The following is a 21,153-nucleotide window of genomic DNA, read 5'->3' on the forward strand; positions in this document are numbered from 1 at the left end:
TTTGGCCTCAGTATTTGGTGTAGTTGGAGATTTAAATCCCACGGAATTTGACTATCCCACCACACTTGATTATTTCCTTACTATCCCTATCCAAAAGTGTGTTGCCTTCATTTATTTTTCTGTTAATTTTGGTGAAGAATAAAGGAGTAAAAACATGTATTCATGGGCTATTGCATTGTTTTTCTATTTTTTTTGCAAAACAAAATATTTACAAATCTAGAAACTCAGAAATATGTACATATATAATATTATTTTTTTGAAAGAATTACAAAAGTGTACCAATTGGCTTTTTATTTCAATTCTGATCAAAATTTTTAAAAAGTGACTGTAGGAAATAACAGCTTAGAGGGACTGGGGGATCTACATATAGAATAAACTCTCATCCCTTAACAGGACCAAATTCCTAAAAAGTCTATGACAGAACAATTCCAGGTGGAGTAACTTAACAGTTTACGGGGCAGATAGGTGTACCCAGTTGGGGCCAAGCCTGCGTGAATCTGTAAAATATTTTTACACTCAGAAAAGTAAAAATATCACCAAGGATATTATTACATATTTTAACTTGGTCATGATAAACACAATTATATTTCAGCTTCTCACCTTTTGCTCATGGAAATGTTCCTAGAATCTTACATTTTGCTGTTGCTTAGCTAATTGCAGTTAAAAATTAATTACTGTTAAATAAATTATTTAAATATACTCATGAAGACTCGAAAGTTATTGATAAAGGCTAAAGCTCCTTTAAAAAGTATTTTCTAGTATGTATGGCTAGTGTAAATATAAGGTATTAAATTCTCTTATCTTTTCAGTAGTTGAATAGAATAAAGAGAAATCACACTAAAGTTAAAAGCTAGTAGGTATTTTGGAAAGGTTTGCTTTTGACTTTCACTTTGGAAAATAGGACCTGCACGTTCATCTGGCATAGTGTCAGGGAAAGCTTGTAATTGTGATCTTCATAGTTCATCCTAGCATCTTTTCTTATGGGGTAATCAAATGGTTTGGGTCACTCTGCTTCTAGGAGTCTTTTGTTAGCTATTATTAGTGGGCATGTCAATGAGTTGTGCTACACTAGAGCCTTAAGAAAGGCAGCTTAGGCAAATCACACAACCTATGAAGCACCTCTGCACAACTTATATTTTCAATCAATCCAAACCATTTCCCCAAATATTAAATACTTAATATAAAGCAATAAAAATATAATATAATTAAAATAATATTTAACATAAATGTTATTTATATGCTGAATTTTTTTTTTTTTTTGCTTTAAAATTGAGTTGTTTTTAGGCAAACCAGACTTACAGAATGAGAAAAGCAAGTGCATCGTACCTCAGACATGATTTTTTGATGATCCTTGGCAAAAGTATTCCACTATAGACCCCCAAAATGAAATGTTTCATTACTTAGCTTAGGTAGAATGGTACATTTCATTTTTATTTCTTATTATGGAAAATTTTAAATTTATACAACTTTAGATGGAATAAAATAGTGAAATCTCACATGTACATTATCTAGCTTTAACAATTATTAACCATGGCCATTTTATTACATCTAAACTACTACCCCTCCGCTCCCATTAATTTAAAGCAAATACCAGATACATAATTTCTTAGTAAATATATCTGTGTATACCAGTAACAAAAGTACTTTTTAAAAAATGGTCATGTGGCACAATTGTTAAAATCAAAACAACCCCCACTGTTCACTTGTGATATTTTGCAATGTTAGAGAAAGTTGAGTAATTACCTGGTGAGTAGACCAGTACATATTTTGAAACCTGATTGAAAGGGCACTCCAGGTTGGCCAGATTCGATCAGGAAAAAGTGTTAGGTAAATGATGGAAGATTTACTTAAGAGGAAGGATATTCGGGCAAAATGCAGCCTGGAGGATCCTCAGGGAAACAGGGAAAGGAATGAAAACAAGATGCAACTTTTCTTTAAAAGGGAAATGATTTTATGAGATTGAAGAAGCAAGATACTGGAGTTTAAGGATGACATTTAAAATGTGTAAAGCAACAAAATTCAGAATATGGGAAATTCTATAGAAAACATGGCTTGGTTTCATCACGAAATAAATTGCAAAAGGAAAACAAAAAGATGAGGTGTAGTTGAACCTATGGATTAAGATAGACTTAAGAGACATATCAACCAGTGACTATGTGGACCCTATTTGGATTCGGATTCAAACAAACTAAGGGTGAAACAAAAGAGAGAGACAATCAGAGATATTTGAACACTGCCTGGAAATTTGATAATATTAAGGAAATGTTGGTTTACTTAAGGTGTGATAATATTTTAGTTATTCTTAAAGACTTCTTTATCTTTCTGCAATACATACTGAATCATGTGTGTATCAAATTATATGATGACTTGGATTTTTGGATTTGCTTAGAAATAATCTAGTAATGACTGTGGTAGAGTAGCAGGGAGGAAAGTTGTGGATGTAGGTGAAATACAACAGACAAGTACTGATAATTGTTAAGGTTGGGTGAAGAATATTATACTATTCTCTACTTTGGAATATGTTAGAAATTTTCCATATTAAAAAAATTTAAGCTTCCTAGTTTAAAACTGCTACATATATTTTTCTTGATATTCCTCCCAAAAGTTTGAAAGTAGAAGGAAGATCCTATAAATTCCTTCAGCCAACCAGAAATTTCCATTAAACTAGCACTTTTGAATTTGCTATTATAGTTGGAGTTAACGATGATGAACCGTAGGCACTCTGAAACATTGAAAGATTAAATTATGTTCAGTAAAATTTTAATTTTAAAATGGATCTTGCTGTATTCTAAGTATTTGAAAATTGACAATCCATGGCAGGTATCATTTCCTCTTACCCAGAATGCTGCATTCCCCAATTATGTAACAAAAATAACAAAAAGTTTTTCTGTATCCTTAGCTAGACAAGTGAGACTTTTAAGCAGAATTTTCCTCTTCTGTGCCTGTGAAATTCATATATATATATATATATATATCCATGTGCATGTGTGTACCTCCCCTAATTTTTGAGGACATCTTTGGCAGGTTGTTATTTTGAAACTCTAGCACCCATAAAGCTCCAATCACTTAACAAAGTAATTATTACTTAACAAGGTGCCATTAGTACTTAATTAACAAAGGTGTGGCCTCAGGATAGGATAAAATCAGAATCTGTGACTGCATCCCTTATCCCAAACCTATTCTACCTTGTTATTTATTTAAGGAATTGCTGTTCTTTTTGTAATTGCATGCTGTGGTCTAAGCCAGGGGTGTCCAAACTTTTTTCAATGTTTTTTACCAAGGGCCATATGCGGTAAAATACACAAACAGCCGGGCCACTCACTCGAAGTACGTGTTGCCTCACCTGGTTTATTTAAGTAAACTAAATATATTTTTGGAATTTGCTGCAGGCCAATTAACAATGGATTGTGGACCGAAGTTGGCCCGGGCTGCAGTTTTGACACCCCTGGTCTAAGCAATCAATTTTAGATCTGTGATTCAAAACACAAAAGGGGTTTTTAGACATCAGTAACAAAAAAGCACTAATGTCTATGCCTTTGATTTGATTGGAACCATACTTTAGTGAAACATCAACCACTTTGTAGGGAAATATCAGAAAACCTAAAAATTTTGTATTTGTAAATCACACAACCAGTGAAGTAGTTGAAATTTTCACTATTCTAAGGCTACAGGTTGTATCTGTCAAGCGCTTCAAGGATAGATGACTCATCGTGAGGCTATTTTAATTACCCTTTGAAGCTAATATCTAGCATTTGTTCCCTTCTTTATAGAAGTTCATTCATCACTTGATTACCTCTTACCAAAAATAAAATCTGTGCCAAGCCACACATATTTCTACTAGATCTAAGAAGGAATCATTCTGTTTCAATCTGTTGGTGTCCAATCTCAGTGGGTGGGCAACTGGAGATTCTCTCATCCTGATTGATAAGCACAGAGGTACAGTGTCCCTTCTTATGACAGCAATTGGGGTTGAGAGACACACAGAAGCTTAAACAGTCAAGTTTTGTGGTCTGCATCCTCCACTCAGACCATAATTCTGTTAATTTTGTAGAGTCTGAAATCTCATTTTCTTAACAGTTCTCATTAATAATAATCATATTCATGATAGCCCAACACTGTGCCAAGTACTTCACATGTATCAAATCAGTACCTTCACTTTTGGGGTAGGGGTTAATATTATCCCCATTTTACAAGTGAGGCAACTGAGCTCAAAAAGATCGAGTCACTTACTGGAAGACCGAAGCTGGTGAACCAGTGCCTGAGCCAGGATTCACGTCTTCGTGCCCGACTGCAAAGCCCAGCTCCTAATGCTATTCCATTATCACTGGGTTCCTACTTTGTGTTGGACACTATTCCTAAGAAGATCACCATCTTTAACACATATGGAAGTGAACTGGAGAGCTCAGCATGAAAGCTGGGGCAAACAGAGCAGGTTTCATGGAGGAACAATGGTATGACTTCAGAGAGAGGAAGGGATTCCAGGCAGAAGAAATGGGATCAGAAGTCTGGCCCCAGTAATACCCAAATAACTGGAGTCTACTTTAGCTCAAATAGAGTGTTTGTGGAGAGTAAGGTAGAGGCTGACCTTGACTGGAAGGTTAAGGAGTTTATACTTTATGAAAGTATGGTATAAAAAATAATGTAAAGCATTGTATTTGGTTTCATTCTTCCAAGTATGGATACTGTTATAGTATTACAAAATTTGAAAACCTTTGTACAGCTCATACTTGATTTTTATCTTTGTTAATATAGTACATGAGGTATTTCTATTTTACTTTTCTTTCAGAAAAGCTCTATTTCTTCTCTTTTAAGAAAAAGTTAAAAAAGAAAATCAAACAAACTTTCCCATCACCCCTTAAAAAAACAATGCCCGCAATGTTAGAAACCATAGTCTATGTGTTTACATTTCCTATCACCCCCCCATACCCCCGCCCCAGGACTGTCATCATTAGTCAAATAGGTAAACAGCATAATATCAGAGAGGTAAACAAAATTCAGTGGGCCTTTTGTTCAGTTTCCTGATTTACAGAAAAGTGTTCAGTCCCTTAAGATTACCCAGCTGAGTTATCTGCCCTACCACATGCCCTGAGACCTCACAGTCCACACACACAGGAGATAGGACCCATAAAAACAGCCCACAAAGTGATGTGAGCTATCTAATGTTTACACAAAATAAATCATAAAGACAGCACAAACAAATCTGCCTATAAAAGTAGTTATAAGTTATTTCAGCTATGTTGGTCCTTTATATGTTTAGGCTTTGGAACGAGCAACCCCTACCTACCCTCCCTCCTCTGGCAGGGTTTGGAATAAGAAGGTAACAGATCACTAAAATGGAGACTTAGGGCAGTGCCTTCAGCTAAACTTGGGTCTAGTCAAGGCTCTACACTGATAGCTTATGTTGTTTTGTGAACTGACAATACATTTCTGAAAGCCCAAAAGGTGAAATTCTAAAACCTCAAAGGGGTATTTACACTTGCACATGGTAGTGGATATGTTGTTTTCTCCTGTGGGGCGGTGAGGGTGGGGGTATGGGGAAGGGAGAGCTCGCCAATGGATGCTCGCTAAAGGGAGGGTTTGCACCTAACTCTTCTAGGTGCTATTCAGTAGTGATATACTCCCCTTAGCTAGTTACAGCCACCAGTGTCCAAGTTTCCCATGCTTGTAAGCATTCAGGCAAGGGATAACATTCTCATTTTAAAAGGTGACTTAAGCCACCACTGGGAGAGGCTTCTCTCACTGTCAGGTGGGGTAAAAGGGCACAATAGGATAACACTGCCTGTCTCTGGACACTTGATAGTTGTCCTGAGGCTAAAGATACTGTTTTTACCCTCTGTGACCTGTGTCAAACTGAATAGTGTCATTTCCAGCCATGCCTCTGTCCCTGAGCTATGTGACTGAGCATAAACTGGCAAAGAATTCCCTATTGCAGAGGCATTGTTTTTATTAGTTCCACGAAATCTCAGTTGTCTTAACTAAAAGTAAAATCGCAGAATACATGATCATATGGCTGTGGAAATTTTAAAAGGTGCCAGATTTTATACTTTATTGCCTAAATACATACTTTTCTCTGCCCTGTTCCTTTTCTCCATTCCAATCCTCCAGTGGCCTCTGTTTTAAATGAAGATGCCCTCTCACACATACACATGTCGTTTTGAAGACAAAAACGTATTCAGATTTTGTCCTCACACTTTTTACCTCACCAAGTGGCCTCAGCACTAAAGTTCTAAATCAGTATGTCAATTGAGAGAAAAATATATTCCACTAAGTAGAGTCAAGCAACTGGAATACTACTCAGCAATAAGAGGACCCAATTATTGATACAACTTGAATGGAACTCAAGAGCATTATGCTGAACGAAAAAAATCAATCTCAAAAAGATCACATGTAGTATGTTTTCATTTATGTAAAATTCTCAAAATGATGAAAGTATAGAGATGGAAAACATCTAGTGGTCAGGGGTAAGGAAGAAGGAGGTGGTTGTGATTATGAAGGAGTAGCCCAAGGAGACCTTTGTGGCAGTGGAAGTTCTATATCTGGGTTGTGGTGGTGACTGCACAAATCTCTGCATGTGACAAATTGACATAGAAACTATGCACACATGTACCAATGCCAATTTGCTGGTATTGATGTTGTCAGAAAATTATGTCCAAGTAACTATGGGAAGAAACTGGGTGAAAGGTATATATGGGGGCTTTCTGTGTTACCTTTGCAATTTTCTGTGAATCTATAATTACTTCAAAATAAAAAGGTCAAATATATATGTCAACCAACAGTATGGACTCCTCAACACAGGAGTATAAATATAGCATAGCAACACATGCCAAATAAAGTGTCAGATACATACAGTGTTTTTAAGTGTGCTGTTACTAAAGAATTGCTTCAAAAGACAAGAATGAATAAAATAGCGATGAAATGTGTTCTCAGGACTATAATAAAATCACTCCATTTATGTAGTGCTCTGAACCATTTGATTGCTTTTCAGGCATTCACAAAGTGAAGCTTGAAACACGAACTCTTTTAGTTAGATCACTTGAACAATCAAGGTCAGTTTGGTCATATAGCTTACAAGAACATTCTGCATCCATAGATCACATTCCTCCCATATGGAAAAATTCCAGAAAATAAGACCATAGCATGTGTAGTCATGCAGGCAACGGTTTCTTAAAACAGAAAGGGCCACTACAGTCGCTTTCCTTAATGAATCCCTCCCTCTCCCCTCCTTTTTCAGGTCTTTGCTATGTCTCCTTCCTCGTTCATCTCATTCACTCGTCCGGTCTCTCAGCCAAGTCATAGCAAAAACAGGCAAACCTGTGAGCGGTGCTGTGTCCCCGAAGTGTTGGCCTCCCGCGGTCCTCCCTGCTCGCCACGACCCAGCTCATGCTCCCCGAGCCCCGCGCACGCCCGGCAGCCGGCAGGACGCACGCGTCACCCTAGAGCCAGGAGCCACAAGCCACCAGCCACCACCGGAGATGCTGCTGGGCAGGAGTTCCAACACTGCAAACAGAACAGCAGCCCAACCAGCTGTCAGCCAAAGTGGCCTCGTGGTGAGTTACATCTTTTTTCTTTTTCTTCTTTAACATTTTTATAGTACCGTGAGTGTACCCAGTGTTATAAAATTAGGCCAAAACAAAGAGCAAAGTCCTTGCCCTGAACAGTATGCAATGTTAAAGGCGCAAGGCAAATGACGCAAGGCAAACGACAGGACAAACACAGGGTGGGTAGACAAAATTAAGTGTGAAAGGTAAGATAGAATCAATAAGACTTTCAATGGACCCAAAAATGGAAAGGCTAAGTCACGCCCCAACTCCTCATAGCAGAAAACAGAAATTAAGGTGTGCAATAATAGCAATAGTAATAAGTAACATTTCTGAGTGTCTATGATCTGCCACCCAGTATCATCACAGCAATTCTATAAGGTAGGTACTATTATTCGATCTAATTGGAAAATGAGGGTTTTTAAAAACTGTGTAACAAATACCTCTAATGCTCACAAAGTGCCGAATATGAATCTAAATGTTTTATATATATTAACTCATTTAATCCTCATAAAATCCTTATGAAATAGGAACTATTTCCTTAATTTTACAGATGAAGAGAATGAAACAGTCAGGTTAAGTGACTTGCTCAAGTTCACTCAGATAGAATGTGGGAGAGCCAAAATTTGATCCCAGAAAGTCCAAATGACAGAGCCAAGATCTGAATCCAAAAAACCAACTCTGTGATGGCACTAGGATTATATCCACACGCCCTGACTCCCAATCCTGCAGGTTTAATCATGTGCAACAATGCACTTTCATTTAAATAATTTAATTTAAAAATATATATATTGATTATAAACGATGCACAAATTCACTTTGCAAAGGCCTTCAATATTGCAATGAAAAAGTGTTTAGTTGAAGAATGAATACTGTTAGAAGAAAAAAAAAAGGAAACAGGTTTTCCTTCCTTCCTTCCTTCAATGAGCATGCATGGGTATCTGTTTATGCCAGGTACTATGTGAGGCAATAGGGCAACAGCAGTGACCAAAAGGGATAAAAATAAGAGAAAACAAAGAAGCTGGAGATGATGTTCATTTTAATGATGAACACATATTAGATTTATCCGGGGCAATAGGGGCAAATAGCCAACAGGAAATAAGGGAACATTTCAATCTTGTAGAACAGGGAATGACATTATTCTAGGCGGGACTGTCCTACGTAAGAATTATTTAGCCCTTTTTTTCATTTCCTCTCTCCTGTTTCCTTTATTTTAGTCATGACAGAGGAAAACATTTTCAAAAAACACTTAGTAGAGACATATGTTAACATTTCAAATAATGCTGTGGGTGGCAGAAATAATAACATGAATGATAACAGCTATCACATACATATTGAGTGCTTACTATGTATCAGGGATTAGTCTAAGCATTTTAAATGTGTTAACTCATTTCATCCTCATAACAATCTTCATGAGATAGATGCTATTATGATCCTGATTTTATAGATGGATCATAAAATCAGGATCTGAGGCTCAGAAATATTAAGCAAATTGCCCAAGGACATAATGCTAAAAAGTGGAAGATTTAATCTATTAACTGAAATTGGGTTTTGTAGATTTCATTTACCCTTTGAATTCCCTTCCTAATAATATGACTAGTACTTTACAAATATGAAAATGGTGACAAGCCATGCAGATCTCTGAGTCTGGAAGTGAAAAATTGGTATAAAAGTTTCCTAAAGAACGAAGAGACATTGGGACTTAAGTTTTCAAAGTCTATTATCAAAAGCCTGAATCTTTTTTTTTTCCCTCCCCTTTCTTCCACCGCCCCCCACCCACTTCAGTTCAAACCATTGTTTCTCAGTCTAGTTATATAGAACACAGCTCCCTGGCCCATGCTGGTATTATGAGCCTTGCCCAGTCTTGCCCGGCTGCCAGCCACGCACGGGCAGCACACGGTAGCCCACGGCAGCTCACGCCAACCTCCAGCTGCTCACAGCAGCCCAGCTCCAAGGAGAGCTGTTGTTCACAATCTTAGCTGTAGAGGGTGCAGCTCACTGGCCCACGTGGGAAACAAACCGTCGACCTCGGTTAAGAGCACAGCGCTCCAACCACCTGAGCCACTGGGCCGTCCAAAAGCCAGAATCTTAACTGGCATAAATATCTACTTTGAAGATAGGAAGATGCGTTCCTTACTGTTATTCCCCTCTCCATCTCACTTTATTTTTTAAAATACATTTTTACTTTCTGACTCCTCCATAACACACTAAACTAAAACCACTAAAAACTAAAACTAAAATAAGGAGAGAAATCCTCTCCCTCCCCTACCTACCTCCCAAGAAAAACACAGAAGAGCATTTGTTTGGACGTCTTTTTCATGTGTAGATTGTACCTATGCTGAAATAGAATATTCCCTTGAAAACCAGAAAAATAATTTGGTTTTCCCATACAGGGAACAACAATATCTAGTCTTTCCATTTGAGCATGGGTTTTAAAACACTAACATTATAAGGAGTCTAAATAACTATAGTTCTCTATTATAGGACCACAATTAAATGATAAAATAATAAAATGTATTGCAGAGCCTCGAATAATGTCATTTCATTCAACGTTGTTTTGGAGGACCTTAACTCTTGTTTATATCAATTAGCCTATAACAAAATTGGTTTTGTTATATGTTGTTTTGCTTACTGTTGCAGAACCTATCTACCATGCACTGAGGACTTACTGTGTTCAGTCATTGTCTCCCTAATAGTACAAGTCGCTTGTGAACTGCAAGGGAAGGGCAGAAACTATGGGATACTTGCAGAGAGAAAGTGCAAGGACCTCCTAGACCACACTGCATTCCTAGCATCCATCCTTGCATTTTCTACTTCCCCCAATTGAACTCCCGTATTCCCAGAGTGGCTCCCACCTTCTCCTTTCTCTGTTCAGACTGTTCTCTCTATTGAGAATCCTCTCCCATTTCCTTCACTTGTTTGCCTGGCTAATTTTTATCTCTGCTTCAAAATCTAGCTCAGGCATCACCTAGTCTTGAAATGTTCTCTGACCCTTTTTCTAAGCCAGGTTCAGTGGCGGAGTGCTTGGATCTGATTTTTCCCTAACCTTTAGCATGTTGTTAGTACAACTGTTTATCTGTTGTTCTCCCCACCAGGCTAACTCATTTATTTAACAAACATTTCTTGAACACTTAGTATTTGCCCAGCACTGTGGTAGGTGTTAGGGAGACAAGGATAAAAGAAACTCCCTAATACAGTTTCTGGAATATAATGATACTCAGTGATTGTTTGTGGAATGAATAAATGGAATTAGGTCATTACAAAAATAATGGAAGGAAGACCAGAGGAAGATTAGCAGTCACATGAAAATGATTTGGTTTTTCCATTCTCCCATCTCTCATATCCTACTCTGTTGTGTAACACATTTCTAAGTCTCTTGTTAAGTTTTTGAGTTCTCCTAGTAGTCTTTCTCATATTGCCATCCTTATCGGAAGCAGGAACTTTGGCATAGGAGGGACATAGTTCTGATGCTACCACTGTCACTTACTAGCTGTGTGACCCTTGGCTCTGTCCTTAATTTCTCTGAGTTCAATTTCCTCATAAATTGGATATAACAAATACTGATAGCATGGAGTATTGTGTGAAGATTAAATGTGATTCACATAGGGCTTAGCTCAAAGTCTAATTTAGAGAGTCCTCCTTTTCTTTCTTTTGTCTCTCCCCTCTGCTCACCTTTCTTACACGATTCATCAGGACAGTAATGGTATGCAAGATGATTTCAGGTGATACATGAAAGCACATTTTAAAAAACTGTGTAATTACTTTGACATGTATTAAAAATACATAACTAGTCATTAAACCCATTAAACCTTGACTTTTATATAAATCACTGCTTTGGATATGTAAAAAGTAAAAAGAAGAGGGGTTTACGTTTTTAAAAATAGTTAGAAAATATTAGGAAGTCAGTACAAAGGAAAAGGGGAGAAAAAGGAATATATGTCTGAAAAATACTGAAAATGACATGAAAGAAGAAAAACATTTAATACAGAAGTCCACAAGCTACCATATTTATTATGCTTGCTTAATTACTGACAGGTAACCATAGTTATACTATGCATTTCTCAATTGTCACTTGTTTAAAAAAATCCTGACCTGGAGCTGCGAAGATTCAGTTTTTAACTGCAAGATTGTGTCGTTGGCTTTCTTAGGATAGGATGTCTCTAATAGACCAAGATGTCAGCTTTGGGACCCTAGAAGTCACCTGTCCAGTTCTGTGCATGATAAAGAACAAAGTGAAAGAGAATTGTTCATTTATATTTAAGAATAATTAATGCTCAAATAGAGCTTCCAAAGGTGTTCTATATTCTTCACACTGTGTATCTCTATATCCTGATCTGTAAAATGGGTATAATAAAGGAATCTCTCTCACAAGGTGGTTATGAGGGTAAATGTTTATGTAAAAGAAGCACTTAGTAATATATAAGAAATATGTATATATGTGTGTGTATATATATATATATATATATATATATATATATATATATATATATGAGCCACTATGATCATTAATCTAGCAGAGACTAGGTTCCCAGAGCACAGAGTACTGCATACTCTGTCGAAAGAGCTCACTTCCTGTACCTGCAGCCTGGAAAGTTATTTATCCCCTTACACCAGTCTTCCTGCTTTTTGATATGTGTGATAAAATCAGCCCAGTAAAAGCTTCCTGTTTCTGAACACATATGATACTCAGTAATTTGGGAAGATCAGATATTTTCTTCAGTGTCTCTGTCCTTATAAACTTACCCAGAATATTGATTTTTCTGTAGCTTCATTTGTTAGAATTTGAAAGGCTGTAACACACACACACACACACACACACACACACACACACACACACACTTCTATGTTCCATGTGAGGGAGTTCACCAAGCTCTCTGCCTCTGGAGAGACGTGTTTGCACTTGGAGTGGGGGGAACCCGATGGGCTAATTTTCCCACTTCACCCTCCAAAAATATTAAGGTCTACAAAAGGTTATAACCAAAGCTGAAACAAACGCAATCTACAGCCCTAGCTAGCTACCAGGCCCTGGAATTGGTGCTTTAGGTGTGTAGGATGCTCTCTTTACAACATAGGACAATTTAGTCATAATGATTCTCAGCGCTGCCTGGAAGCAAATAAAGGTGAATATAGAAATAAGAAAAGCAAATACAGGAAACCAGGAAACTGGGAAACAGGCCATCCACGGTGAAGGCCTGACCGCTTCTTCCTTCCTGTAAGGATGCTAACCTGCCCCTCTTCCAAGTGAGTAACAAAAAAAGCAGGTCCAGGAGCCTTAGGGGGATGGGTCACCGGACAGACGAGGGGGAGGTTGTGAGAAGTGCCTGGCCCACATTTGCTTACAGCTCCAGGGCCGCAGGTACCTCTTCACTTCTTCGGATCTAAAATCCCACTGAGACAGGTAGAGATGCACCTTTTGCACGAAGAAATAGACAACAAGAGACAATCCGTCTTTTTCTGGTGGAACCAGCCTCAGGTTTCTACAGGTTCTGCGAAGGACTGAGGCTGGGAATCTTCCGGTCCTCGCCAAGAATCTCAAGGGCCCCGACTACCGCCCCTTCATTTCCCCGCACACGCCTGGCACACCAGCGACCAAGTCCCTCTGGCCTGGGTCCCCTAGTTCAGTTCACCCCCTTTCCTCTAAGTCAGCAGCCCAGAGTGCATCTCCTGGGCTGGTCCCCGAGCACATAGAAGGGACACTCTCTCCACTTCTCCCTGCTGTATCTCTAAGAGGGACAGGACGGACTAGCGGGTACCCCACTCCACGCCTCCAACTCCAGCCAGCGTGGAGCAAGGGCAAAGCGCCCACGTGTCCCTCCGCCAAGCAAAGAACCCCTTCCTGCGCCCTGTCCCCTGCGCACGGCTGGCTGGTCTCCGTTCTCCTCTCTCTTCTCTCGGACTCGGAGATGCTCCCAGTTCACGCTCCCAGCGGCTCCCTTCGTTCGCGCGCGCCCCCTTGTCCCGTCTCTCTTACTTCATTCATCCTCTTTTCTCCGTTTTCCCTCCCACTCTCATCCCCTTGAGGTGTCGTCTCTTATCGTTCTTGCTTTATCTTCTCCCTTCCTCACCGGACTTCTCCCCTTTTCCTCCACGTCTTCTCTCCATTCCCTTGACTGTAGCGCCTTTCACGCGTGGCATTTCTGCACCTCCCCTGCCTTCTTTCCAGCGCTCCACTCCCCACCCCTCAGGTTTCCAATCCCACCACGCGCGGGACGCCTTCCTCGGAACCGCAGGCTCAGTCTTAGAACCGGTCCCGCCCGGAGCCAAGGACTCCCCACCCAGCACTGCTCTGGCCTTCCTCTTCCCCTGAAGGAGATCCCCGGGGACTTCCTAGGCTGGAGCCCGTACCGGGGAACCCTGCTGGCCTCCGGGGCGACCCAACTGTCAGGAACAACGGGTCTATATTAAGTCCTGCACCCAGTGTCCCCCGCCCTGAGGACACGGGCACAGGTCCCTCCACTCGGGTAACACCTTGCCCCAGCCCCATACCGAGCCCCACACGGAGCCAGCTCCCGCAGCGGGTGGGGCTCCTCAAATAGGCAGGCAGTGCGGCCACCGCCGGGAAGGCGGGTCAGTGCCAAACTGGAAACCCCACCACACCGAGGGCATCCGAGGCCGCGGCGGGGTTCCCCACGCCCAGCTACTCCCTTCCCTCCCCTGGGAATAGACTGCCTTGGCACAGCCACCTCTCCTTGCAAAGGGAGTTACTCGAGCCCTCCTAGCCAGGCTCCTTTCCCTCCGTGTGCACTGGTTTACTTAATTTCTAGTCAGTCCGGTCATTAGCCTGCAGTAACCCACTCAAAGTGTGATCCTTTAGAAAATAATAAGAAGAATTTGGGACTATCAACAAGTTATGAAAAACTGCAATGCCTATCCTAAGCCCCAGACGGTTGAGAGATGGGGCTGCACACGTGTGCGTGTCCCCATGGGCTCGTGCGTGTACACACACACACACGCACACGCACACACACGCACACCCATACACCCATCCCGGCTGGGATCCAGCCACGAGTTTGCACATTGACAAGTCTCTCAGTCTAACAGAAAATATAAAAAGTTTCACTCACCCGCCTCTTTTTCTACCCTCTCCTGATTGGGGTCCAAGGGAAGAATCGGCAGAGGGTGGATTGAGAGACTCTTCTTTTTGCCTTTCTAAGAGTGGAAATTTCCATCATGTGATAGGGGGCAGCATCCCCAGTGTCGCGTTTCCTGCGGACCCTCCCTTCCAGCCCAGCCACCAATCGTCAGGCGGCAACCTGAGATGTAAACCGAAGCATCCTCCCAGGTGGGGCTGTTGTCCGCTGTCCCCCAGAGCCAAACCTGGCAGCAGCGAGCCCCTGCTCCCTCTTTCCTGGGGCCCCAATAACAGAGAGGATCTTTGTGTGATTGGGTTTTTTTGTTTGTTTGTTTGTTTGGACGATGAAGTTTCTTCATTAGTCAAGGTAGCGTTTATTTGGACTGTCCTGTATGTAGGAATGCGTGTTGCTCTGCATTTTGAAGTCAGTAAAAGAGTCTTTCTGGTAGGTGACTCTAAACTTCCTCCGGACTTGGGGATGTCCAGCTTGAACTTCGTATATAGGAAAAAAAATGAACATTTGGGGAAGGGGTACAGATGAAAAACCTGTCATTCACAGTTGAAATTACTTTAAGCAGGAGATAACTTACTAGCATTTAGCCATGGGTAGGCGGCTTTTGTAGGGGTGATTTTTTTTTCTCTCGGATTCCAGTTTAAGCGTAATCCTCTATATACAGGAAGAAGGAACTAGGACATAATAAATATCACTACATATTCAAGTCCTTATTGAAGGCACTACTTAACCATTTTAAGGAAAACTGTTTATATTAAAACCATTTTCTGATATTAACCCAAATTCTTCTTTCAAAGAAAGCCCATGTAACAAGTATGTTCACAATCCCCTGTTTATTTAGTACTCATCTGTCATTCTTTAGGGGAAAAATTATTCCCCTATGGAGACTTGACCTCACAGTTTCGCAAACTCACCAGGCAATGCAAATTACTTTCTGAATTCTTGAATATCCAAGTTAACTTATTCAGGTGGGTAAGTCTCACTATTTACACCATGAGCACCTAGAACTATCTCATTTTACAGTTCCCATTGACTAAACCACCAGCAGCATCTTAGCACTTTAAGAAACAGGGTAACAACAAAAATTCATCTGGATAATGTGTAATAATCAGGAATATGAAAAACACAGCATTAACACACACACACACACACACACACACACACACACACATCAAGTTGTACTAAAACCATCCAACAATGCAGAGTCAAGAGAAGGATGATGCAATAAATATGTTCACTGGAGTTACCATTTTGAAACCTAAAAACAAATTAATTAAAAGGAGTAGGTAAGAAATATTTGTCTTATGAAAGTTAATTATCCCTCGCCTGACCAAATATGGTATACTTCTTTAGTTTGTCATAACAAGTTTCCATTTTGTGAAATTAGAATACATCAAAATAATTTTGAATTTCCTTTAAACTTCTTGAAAATAGATTATCTTTGCATTATTACACTTCTCCATTTGATTCTTATTTAATAAAATAAGCATTTTTTTTGTAAACCTATAAAATGTCAAAATTGGTAGGACTGGGAGAAGATTAATGAGAGATCAAGTCAGATACATATTTCTCTCTGTCTAACCTGAGATTTAGTAAAAGTAAAGCCAAGCTTTCTAAAAAGCCATTCCAGAGAAAACACAAATGAAGATGTGATCAATACACTTGTAAGAAAGATTTACTGTCGAACCACTCAACTTTTTAATGCACTGCTTATTTAATCAGTTCTTGGCATCTCTATCTTAGCTAGTACAGAAAAGATAAAAAACAGTTGTTCATTACCTAATTTACCAGAGAACTATGGGTTACTCATCTATATATGCTGTTAATATTAATTATTAACAGGTTGTGGGTTGAGGTAAAATGAGTTGCATTCATCTATAAAGCAATAGAAGTGCTGAGCAAAGTTCAAGTTTGTCATCTTTTGTAGCTATTGTACATCATTGGAGTTTTAGAAGAGCTCAAAGCAATGTCTGGGTGATAAGAGACAACTGAAAACTCGCTGTCTTCTGTGCTACAGTCAAAAACTTGAGCCCTTAATGACTATGCCAAATCTATCCAACAATCCTCAAGGGTTTGTTTGAAACCCATGTTTGAAACAATGTGAAACAGCCCTAAGCAGCAACATGATTATCCATGCAGGACCACATTGTGAAACACATTTTGATTTATAATCAGATCATTCTCTGGCTCTCGAGCACATAGCTTGAGTTCAAATCTCAGAGCCACCACCTACCAGCTGTGCAACCTCAGCTAAGGCGCTTAAGTTCTTAGGAACTCAGTTTCTCCATTTAAAAAATGGAGAATGTTTCTTAATACGTTCTTTCCCTGACTTATTTTCAGACAGTACTACAAATTCAGGTAGTGATGGAGGAAAATAAAATGTTTGCAATAGAGAAAATAGCTTACAGAGAAGTTAGAATTTACTAACATTTGACAAAGCTGAATGGATTGAAGCTCTCCACTCTAACATGATGTTAATACCCTGATCCCAGGAATGGTTACTCGTTTTGTTGTGGATGCTTTCGTTTTAAGAAAAGTCTGTATTAAAAATATTCCCCAAAAATAGTCTTTGAACTAAAGCTAATACTCGAAAACAGAGTTCTATGCGCCAATAAATTTATAAAACATTGTGTTAAAAGTTATTGTGAGGTTCCTCAGAGGTTGTAGTTAGTCCCTCTAAATTGAGATGGAGCGTGCAATTTTTCTCTATGATCATGAGCCCTTTTAGGAGGAACATCGCTAAGGTCTAAAGATCCAGAGAATAGCCATTACTAATTTTAGTATAAACAAATTCCTTGGAAAGGAAATATAACACAATTATTAATCAAACACCATATGTATGAAGTTCTTTGGTTTATGGATTATCAATGAAAAGTTTGATAGCAGTGATTTTAGTAGACTTTTGTGTAATATTTTTTCTTTGACAGTAGACTCTCAACATGAATTATTTTTCCAATTAATAACTGTTATAATTAGTAAAATGGCTTTTAAAAAAGCACCTTAACATATATTGTGCTACTTGATATTAAAATAAGCCAACCATGCAGGTATTATTATTTTCCCCAGTCAAATGGGAGAGGAAAATGAGGTTCAGAGAAGTTAAATGACTTCTCCAAAGACATAGAGCCAAGAGATGACAGACTGGGGCACGAACCAGCTTTCTTGACTTCAAATTCAATGTCTCCCCTTCCATAGCCCGCTTCCCTTTTCTTCTGAGCATTTTCTTTACTAAGACTGATTACTTTTTCTGCTCTCAATGTAGCGAACCCTAAACAGCATGCTTAGCTATAAAATTATGATTTTTTTTAAAAAGGACTATAAAGTAATTATTTCTTTCTCAATTACATGAGGCTCTTACAAACTTCTAATGTCAGTGTAATGATTTTATTTTCTATGCATTTGAATTTGATTTATGTGAGAAACTAAGTAATACCATGACATATGTTTGCAGTTGAGTTTCTTTAGTGTATATTCTCTAAATGGGCTACTATTTCTTCCTGGCACTAGGAAAAAGATACTTGGATAGATCACTCACTGTCTCAGTTTCACACATGATGTAACAACGAGATGCTGGATCTCAAAACAAAAACATCAAACTCGATTTAGGATCCTAGAAGAAGCAACTCTAATGTCCAAGATTGAGATGTCAGGGCCCAGACTCTGAGGTCTCATCCAGGAAGTGAAAAGAGACAGCAGAGCCCACGCTGCATCTGGTCATAGCTCAGAGAAAAGAATGTGTGTGGCAAGATAGCATTCAACACCCCGCCACCGGGGGGGAGGTCAGCTTTTGTTTCTCTGGTCTGGAAATGGCACTGCATGCATACAACTGACCAGTCATATCCACCTCTGTTTTCCATCTTGATGCTCACAGCACTAGTCAACTGCACCCCTCGTACAGCCCATATTGTAAACCACTCACAGCCCCCTGCACCCCAGTGCCATGGTCTCCATGCCTTAGTGCTTCTGAACACCCTGTCCTCACTTCCTGGAAACCCTTGCTACCAGCTCTGCCCGTCAACTTCAGCGTTTACTCATCTTTCAAGCCCCAGCTCACATGTCACCATTAACTGAATGAAACCTTCCCTAACTCCTCCAACTATCTTTGTTTGTAGTAGGCTGGGGACATGGAGTGGTAGGGAAGCTTGAAGAAGGGTAGAAAAAGAGAACTAGCGTATTTTGGACATGGAATTTAGTACTTACAACTACCCTGCGAGGACCTGTTGTTTATTCTTACTTTTCAGATGAGAAAACTAAGAGTGAATGAGTTAAGTGGCTTGGCAGGAAGCAGAATTAGGACTTAGGTGTATGTGATTCCAAAACTCCTCATGCTGTCCCATTACTACTAGACTCACCCTCGTTTGGGCTCCAGAAGCCCATCATCATACAATATTTTGGCACCCACTGCACTGCAAGCCCCTCAGCAGCCAGTTTCTGTTATTCTTATCTGTGTTCCTGGCATTTGTCATAGCATTTGGCACGTAGGTGCTCTGTGGACATTTGTTGAATGAGTAAGTGAATGAATGAATGAAGTACACCCCTAGGATTTGCATATTATGACAAATACTCTCTGTGCCTGAGTTGTTAAATAAAGTTACCTGTGATTCTCCCTAATGATGTTTTGTATCTTCTCTCGATTTTTTTTTTTTCCTCTGAGGTTAAAAGGCACCATGATTAGGTAGCCAGTTATCATTTTGGTGGCCAGGTGGATAATCCATGATTGAGTCTTCCAGGCTACTAGCTACTGTGACATGCTTTGCACAACTGGTGTTTGAACAGAGACTGACATTGATTTTATATTGCCAGGTAACTCAATAGCATTGCAGCTTTCAGAAAATAATATCAAATTACTCTAAAAGCAAATTTTACCCTTGGTGACATTCCTCTGAGAGTTAGAAACTTATTCATGTTGATATTAACTTTATATTTTCTTTATCTGGAAAAATAAAATGAAACAACTTATCACCAAATCTAGATACATTTAACGAGAATTATAATGGTTTTTTTCCCCCAAATGTACAAGAGATAAAATGTGAGGTTAAACACTTGGTTTTTTATTTCTGGAACCAGACTCCCTGGGTTTAAATTCTAGCTCTAACACTTAGTAGCTCATAACTAGTTATTAACTATATAACAATTAGGCATATTATTAACCTCTGTATGCCCCATTTTCTCATCTGTCATTTGGGGATAACAATTTTACCTATTTATAGAGTTGTTTAAAAAATTAAATTAATTACTTAAGGTACTTAACCATATATCCTTTTTTAAATGGAAAATGGAAAATGCTGATTATAGATACATCATTTGTTAGTAAAAATATTTTTATAATTACCCTAAAACTTCATTCTATCCCCGTGGGCCTGTTTCCTCATCCTTAATATTCAAGGGAAGACTATTTGATCCTGCATCCTGTGTGATCTTGACGTTCTACAATTGCACGGTTTTTGAGTATTTACTGTTTTATTCCCTTGTTGCCTCGACAAAACCCCAGTTTCCTATTATTTGTCTACTGAACAGATGTAGAACAGAAACTATTATTAATCCATTTTTTTAAATTTTCACACGACCGAATCTAAAATAAAACAAAACTTGTGAAGTTCCATGAAAACATTTTTCAGTTGTCAAATATAAGAGGTGGATGGTGTGAAAGAGGTCAGAATTATATGCTTCATTCTCCATCATCTGCCAGCATCTGGCTCTTCCAACACCGCAGTTCTATGTCATTATTTCTCATTGTATAATAGGTTATTTGCACGATTGTTCTTGAGAGACTGTAAGTTCTGTAGATGCTTTCTTTTTTTCCCCCAAAATGTATTTGCTGAACGAATAAATGAATGGAGGAATGTGTAAATCAGTTGATGCTTCTCTGTTTCTCAAGAAGTTGAAAAATTGAGTCATAGTTATCTTAAAGATGAGGATGGAAGTTAACCAAACAAAAACATTTCAGATCAAAATACTGCTGTGAAGAAGATTTGGCAACTTATTGTCCTTAAAATTATAACCTGGTAAGGAATGAAGCATATCTTACTTCAGTCTGAAGGGGCTTTTTCCTAACCTAGGTGGGACTTTGGAGAAGTTGCGTCTTATTGGGGTGCCCTGGGCCACTCCATGCAGCAGCCACTGACCAAGGGGGATTCCACTTTCTATTCCACTGAGGGGGCCAGTACCCTTCAAGCCCCTTCTCTGATGAGGCTCTCAGCAAACTGGGAGGTCTAGGCTCCTCTTTTTCATGTCATTCTGCTTGATCAGCCTTCAAATAGCCCCCAAAGACAGGACTATGTAGATATGCCAAGCTCTGAAGAGTAAGGCACACCTCAGAAGGGTATTCCAAAGTGAGAGATTAAAGGTTGGAATAATGACTAATTTAATTGCACAGAGGAAGGCTCTGACACTCCGTGGATGCTGCCTTCATTTGAGACAACGCTCCTCTCTGGACTCTGCCTGCCACAGGTAGCCCCTATTCAAATCTGATAACCCCATCTCCCCCCTCAGAAAACCCAGATTCGTCCCCCTGTGCTCATCCTTTGATT

The 21,153-nt window shown here is 39.4% G+C and overlaps 1 protein-coding gene across 4 annotated transcripts in view; it reads right to left on the minus strand.

Annotated features, from left to right (window-relative positions):
- The window catches only part of SLC38A4 (solute carrier family 38 member 4), a 59,577-nt gene extending 52,014 nt beyond the window's left edge, over positions 1-7,563 (minus strand). Inside the window, exon 1 of one of the 4 annotated variants that reach the window (XM_019748377.3) lies at positions 7,312-7,563. The gene's annotated coding sequence lies outside the window, so the exon portion shown is untranslated. The remainder of the gene's footprint in view (positions 1-7,311) is intronic. The other 3 variants (XM_019748373.3, XM_074325801.2, XM_019748374.3) reach the window with 3 other exon arrangements.
- Between the last annotated feature and the right edge of the window lie 13,590 nt (positions 7,564-21,153).

The sequence above is a fragment of the Rhinolophus sinicus genome, chromosome 1 (genome assembly GCF_057876585.1).
Source record: "Rhinolophus sinicus isolate RSI-liver-muscle chromosome 1, RSI-T2T, whole genome shotgun sequence".
Classification (NCBI taxonomy): Eukaryota; Metazoa; Chordata; class Mammalia; order Chiroptera; family Rhinolophidae; genus Rhinolophus; species Rhinolophus sinicus.